At 40.9% G+C, this 5,629-nt stretch overlaps 1 pseudogene; it reads right to left on the bottom strand.

Moving 5' to 3' along the window:
• Positions 1-253: 253 nt before the first annotated feature.
• On the bottom strand, positions 254-955 carry LOC102860404 (annotated as a pseudogene).
• Positions 956-5,629: the final 4,674 nt, after the last annotated feature.

The raw sequence follows: 5,629 nt of genomic DNA, 5'->3' as shown, positions 1-5,629 counted from the left end.
TCAGTGTCTTATGTTGTTAAAGACTGAAAGGGAGTGTCTGTTAAAATGGAAGCGTGTTTGGTTTTTTTCATAATTTGGCAACTTTAATTCTTAGGAAGATCAACGTTCCCTCCAAACCTAATTTGATGTTTTATTACTAAAAGCAAAGACCAGTATGGTACAGTATTACTCCAGAGGGATTAAAGGAAGATCCTTAGGGCTGCTTTACTCACATTCATTTTATGAATGGATACCTCCCCTACCTCAAAATGCTTTAGGGAGGTACTGCTACCATTACATGGTTCCTTATTAAGTTTGAAAAGTGCCTGAAAGTTTGGGCACCAGAAAGACACCCCAACAACATGTGTCTAAACTGCAACTTCAGGTTAATATGACTAAAGCAGTTACATTGTGAGAAGTGCTGAAGGTATATGATGTCTTTCCTGGCACAGAAGTGGCCTCGGTTCCTCACAAGATGGTATAGCCACCATCTGAGCCACCCACGAAGAAGTTTCCCTTCCACTGAGTTACAAGGACGTTGGCTCCCTGCATAACTGCAAGCTGAGCTGCATAGGGAGGGCATCCAGGAGGTGGAGGAGGGATGTTACCAACAGTAGCTCCAGCTCCAAATCTGGCACCTGCATCATACCCTCCTTCCACCAGCACTGCTGAACCGGGCGGGTAAATGGGACCAACTGGATAATAAGCCATTGGGATTGTGGGACCTAAAGGCCCAACGGCCACAGACTGGGCCATGGGAAGATACAGTGAGGCACCAGGAAATGCAGCTGACAGGGACTGTGGCAGCCCCTGGGTGCACAAAGCTCGGACAATAGAGCTCAGACTAAGCAGAAGCAGGTGGAGCATCAGTATAAGGTGGAGCCTGTGGAAGATGCAAGGTCTGAGGATATACTGGATTCCCAGGAGGCTGCACTGGATAGGTTGGCTGTGTTGGATATTGACCTTTGCTGTTCATGGTGGCTTTAGGTCCGGTGGAAGCGTTTCTTGAAACAACAAAGAAATCTGGAATCAGCTAACAGTTTGTGTGGATTCACCTAACTACTTCAACGAAGAATTGTTTTCACAGAGCTCAAGAGAAAAAAAACCTAGGAATTTAAAAGAAAAAGTTCTGAGTAGTTGACATTACAAAATGATGCTCGAACAGGCACAAGATAATGGTATGATCACGTAAACATTCTTAGCAAGACGCTGTGCTGCAATCCCAAAGGTGCACGGTTCGAATCCACCAGATGCTCTGTTGGAGAAGGAGGGACAATCTCCTCCTGTGCCAGTCGGATTCAATTCGATGGTACACAACTAGGAAGGAAAAAACACCTAATAAAAATGTGGCAAGAAGCTGCGCTGCAATGCCTCATTTCATGTTTTAATCTTTCGTGAATATTCTTGGGAGAATGTTAGTTATAGATGTACTATATTTTAGATAGATTGTATATTAAAGAGGAGGACCTGAAGCGCTTGCTGCAGAAGATCGAGGACTGCAGCTCAACATCAAGAAAACAAAGATTCTCACCACTGGGCCAATTGGCAGCAGTAGTATGGATGGTGAAGAGATTGAGATAGTTAACAGTTTTAGTTTACTTAGCTCCACAATCAACACTCTTGGTAACAGCAGCCAGGAAATCAAGAGAAGAATTGCATTGGGAAAGTCAGCTGTGAGGGACCTCTCAAGAGTACTGAAGAGCAACGATGTCAGGCTGGAGACTAAGGTGTGCCTGATCCGGATTATAGTCTTCGCAATTACGTGCTATGCATCAGAGAGCTGGACAGTGAATAGGGTTGATAGAAAGAGAAACGATGCCTTTGAGCTGTGGTGCTGGAGACGAGTGTTGAATATACCATGGACTGCTAGGAGAACAAACAGGTTTGTCCTGGAGAGGGTGAAGCCGGAAGGCTCTTTGGAGTCAAGGATTCCTGAAGCTTCATCTGACATATTTTGGGCATGTTGCAAGGAGGGTCTGGTCCTTGGAAAGGGACATCATGTTTGGCAGAGTGGAGGGGCGGCGAAGGAGAGGAAGACCTTCGAGGAGATGGATCGATTCTGTGACTGGAGTGGTGGGAATAAATGCGTTTGAGATGGCTAGGTTGGCACAGGATAGAACAGCATTTAGGGCAAGCCACTCGATGACACATAATAACAACAACAACCATTCTAAAGACCTTCAACACTCTTCATGAAAGGAAGTGAAAGATCATCTGTTCATTGGTGGCTGAATACCTTGATAAACCTTTTTGTCACTGTTCACTATTGTGCAGATAGCCCTGCACCACCAACCAGTGTCTTCATCATGACATCACTTGAGCTATACTTCTGTCATCTTTTCTTAAAGAAGTGCCTTGTTACCATGGGATTAATGCCCTAGTTTCAATCTTCCTCACCTGGGTAAAAATTAAACCAGCTGGGAGAGACGAGAGAGCACAGTGTCCAGGCTACAGAAGGAGCACCGTGTGCAGCAATTTGGGCCCTAAAAACCATTTTTGGGTAAAGCCAGCCTAGAGGCCCTAAGAGAACGGTTGCTTGCCTTCCTAGAAATAGTCCTGGTGTGGGCCAAGTCCTTGTTAGAGCACATGGACCCAGTGAGATGTCCAATTTGCTGAGAGGAAAGGTGAGGAGACAGGAGTGAAGGTGAAAGTAAAGGCAATTTATGAGCAAAGTTACATTCCAGAGAGAGGAAGGGGTCACTCTCACTGGATGGAAAGGACATAACATTAGTGACATTCCTGAGAGAAGCGAATGGGTCACTCTCCAAAAGTAAAGACATGGAGAGGACGCCATGCCACGAGGCAATATCGCTGTCCCATGTCCTCATTTGGTCGTGCTTTATAGCTTGAGTTTGGACCGTTGGTGTGATGTGTGGGATGTTCTAAATGTAGTGGATGGCACTGACTCTGGCCACCATTGCTCTGGTAACCATTGTTACTGGTTGCCTTATGAGCCTCGTGTGCCTAAGATATTAACTAAATTGCTTTAGGAACAGTCTTTACTGTATACATAGGGCTGAGAGCCACTGCGCTATTTGGGTAGGGTCTGGTCTTAGAACTCTTGACTCTTGCCCTCTACCAGCCAGCCCTTCACATGAGTTTCATTTCGTTTCAGCTTGTTGTTGTTGTGTGCTGTTGCGCTGGAACTGACTCATAGCTGGCCCTCTACTGGGTTTTCAGGTGCAGTAAGTCTCATGGGAAGAGATTGCCCATCCTCCTTCCACAGAGCAGCCACTAGATTGGACTCACGTGCCTTTGGGATTGCAGCACAGCTTCTTACCATTAGGCCACCAGATCTCCTTTATATAGTTCTAGCTACTTTACCTATTATGGACTTTTAACAGGGGAACCTATTCATTCAATCCACCAGCTGCAACGGGAAAGATGGGCAAAGGAAATTACTAAGGAAATTTTGCTTCTTCAAAATCCTTATCTTTTGCATAACAAATTGTACTATATTGTAAGTATAAGCATTTGGAAAACATTTAATAAAGCATCATATTAGCTTTATAATAATTATTATAGTTATGAAGAGAATTATTCATTCTGTGAAACTGAATGCAATCAAGAGGCAATTTCAATAAGTAGCCATCGAAAAATATCCCAAAAAGAGAAGTAGGCTGTGGGAGCTAATGAGTGATGATAAATCAGATCAACTTCAGCTTAAAGTTCTTTGAAATATAAAGGTCAGCCATTTGGCCAGAAATAAATGACCTGGAGCCTAATTAGAAGATTCTAGCTCGTTACGAGCATATTCTTCCAAGAACAAACTATCATAGTATTATGCAAAGGATCAAATTATTCTGAAATACAGAATTTCATACATAAAATGGCCTTAATTAAAGCAAAATGGGATTTTACAATTAAAATAATAAAAGCAATGAAGATAAGAAGATTCTAAAATAGAGTAATATATATGTATATATTTTTATTCTTTTTTTACCATTCATAAAAAAAACCCAGTTAATTTTAATTTAAGGAAGGAACAGGACTGTTAAAATAATACATGTTGCACGTGATTAAAATGGAGTGTAATGTTAGCACTGTTGTCAGGATTATGAGCAGAGCAATCAAATGACACAGCAGTACAGGTACTTCTTCAGGCTACAATGAGGTTGTCAAGACTATTCTATTTGACGGTACTACTTTTCTCATCAGACTTATTTTGGTATTGGTTGTGTTACCCCAAAATTTGTGCTCAAGGCCCTGGGGCTTCTAAGTACAGAAAAAAGAGGACCCAGATTTCAAGGAGAGAGAGAGGTCCTTTTATAAAAAAATAGCCACCAAAGAAATAAAACAGTGAGTTAGGCTACATTTCAGGGTTTCCTAAGCTCTCTCCTTCCAAGTGTCTAATATATAGGAAAGAGAACCAAAAATTGGGGAATAGTAATCAGTATGCTTGCAAATGGCCTATGATTAAAATTTTTTGTTAAATATATTGTCCAGTACTGGCTATTACTTCATGAGTTTGGAAATGTAAGGACATTATCTCTTCCTGTCAGTTCAGACATCCAGATGTTTTTCTGAAGGTCATTACATTTTCTCCTATAAGTTCCAGGCGTTCCTATTTTAATTAAGAAGATAAGTTTATTGTAAGTCATTAATATAGGATTAATGATTTACAAGAAAAGAAAACTATATTTGAATTTTACATATTTAGTTAATACCTGTGCCATAACATCTTCAAGTTCTACCTAAAGGATAAATATGCCTAGTGAGCTTACCCACTAGCTTGAGTTTCACTGCCAACCCAAAGGCAAGTGGTTCAAATCTACCGGCTGCTCCATGGAAGAAAAATGGACACTCACCTCCCGTTCAATATACAGTCACTGAAAACCTGCTGGAGGGTCAACTATAAGCTGGTTCTGAGACTTACATATACATACAAATGATCATACCAATGAAACACTGATCAAGACCACTGAATTCTTAAAATGGTTACATTAGTGGTTAAGAAGGAGCTCTGATGGCAAAGTATGTTCTATGTGGAGCTACTAACCAAAAGGTCAGTGGTTCAAATTCACCAGCTGCTTTGTGGGAGTAAGATGGGACATTCCTTCCCTTGAACATTTACAGCCTTGGAAACTGCATGGAAGGTTGCCATGAATCAGAATCCATTGACGGCATTTGGGTTTTAATTAGCTGGTAAAAGAAGTTTAGTTAACATATGCCCGTTATTCCAGCTCAGGCCTAAAGTACATTTTCCAACTCAACCCTGGGAGGCTAGGGCCAAAGATCAGTTGCGCATAGCTGAATGATGATGGTAGGTCAATTCAATAGATATTTGAACAATGTAGGGAGTTTGTAACAAACTGATCAGTAACTGGTAAGGTTATAACTGATGCACATTTAACATTGGAAGCTGTGGAGGTTAATATTGTATGTCAATATGACCATGATTGTGCAACAATGAGTGAATGAAACCCAGCCTTTCTGTAAAATGTGTTAAAATCACAATTTAAAATAATATTAAAATGTAAAAAAAAATCATGACCATGTTTATCAATATATTGTAAATATCCAGTGTTTAAAATTGTAACTTTGATAATATTCATGAACTAGAATGAAAGATAGTTGTATAAAAATATGATCAGCTCTTATCAGAAGTAGGGGAAGTCTGCTCAGAGTAGTCTCTGCACTAAACATATAT

Source organism: Elephantulus edwardii, unplaced genomic scaffold (assembly GCF_000299155.1).
Source record: "Elephantulus edwardii isolate Elephantulus edwardi_28Jun2011 unplaced genomic scaffold, EleEdw1.0 scaffold00117, whole genome shotgun sequence".
Lineage (NCBI taxonomy): Eukaryota > Metazoa > Chordata > Mammalia > Macroscelidea > Macroscelididae > Elephantulus > Elephantulus edwardii.
Note: the sequence above shows the minus strand (reverse complement) of the source record. Positions and strands in the feature narration are given on the sequence as shown.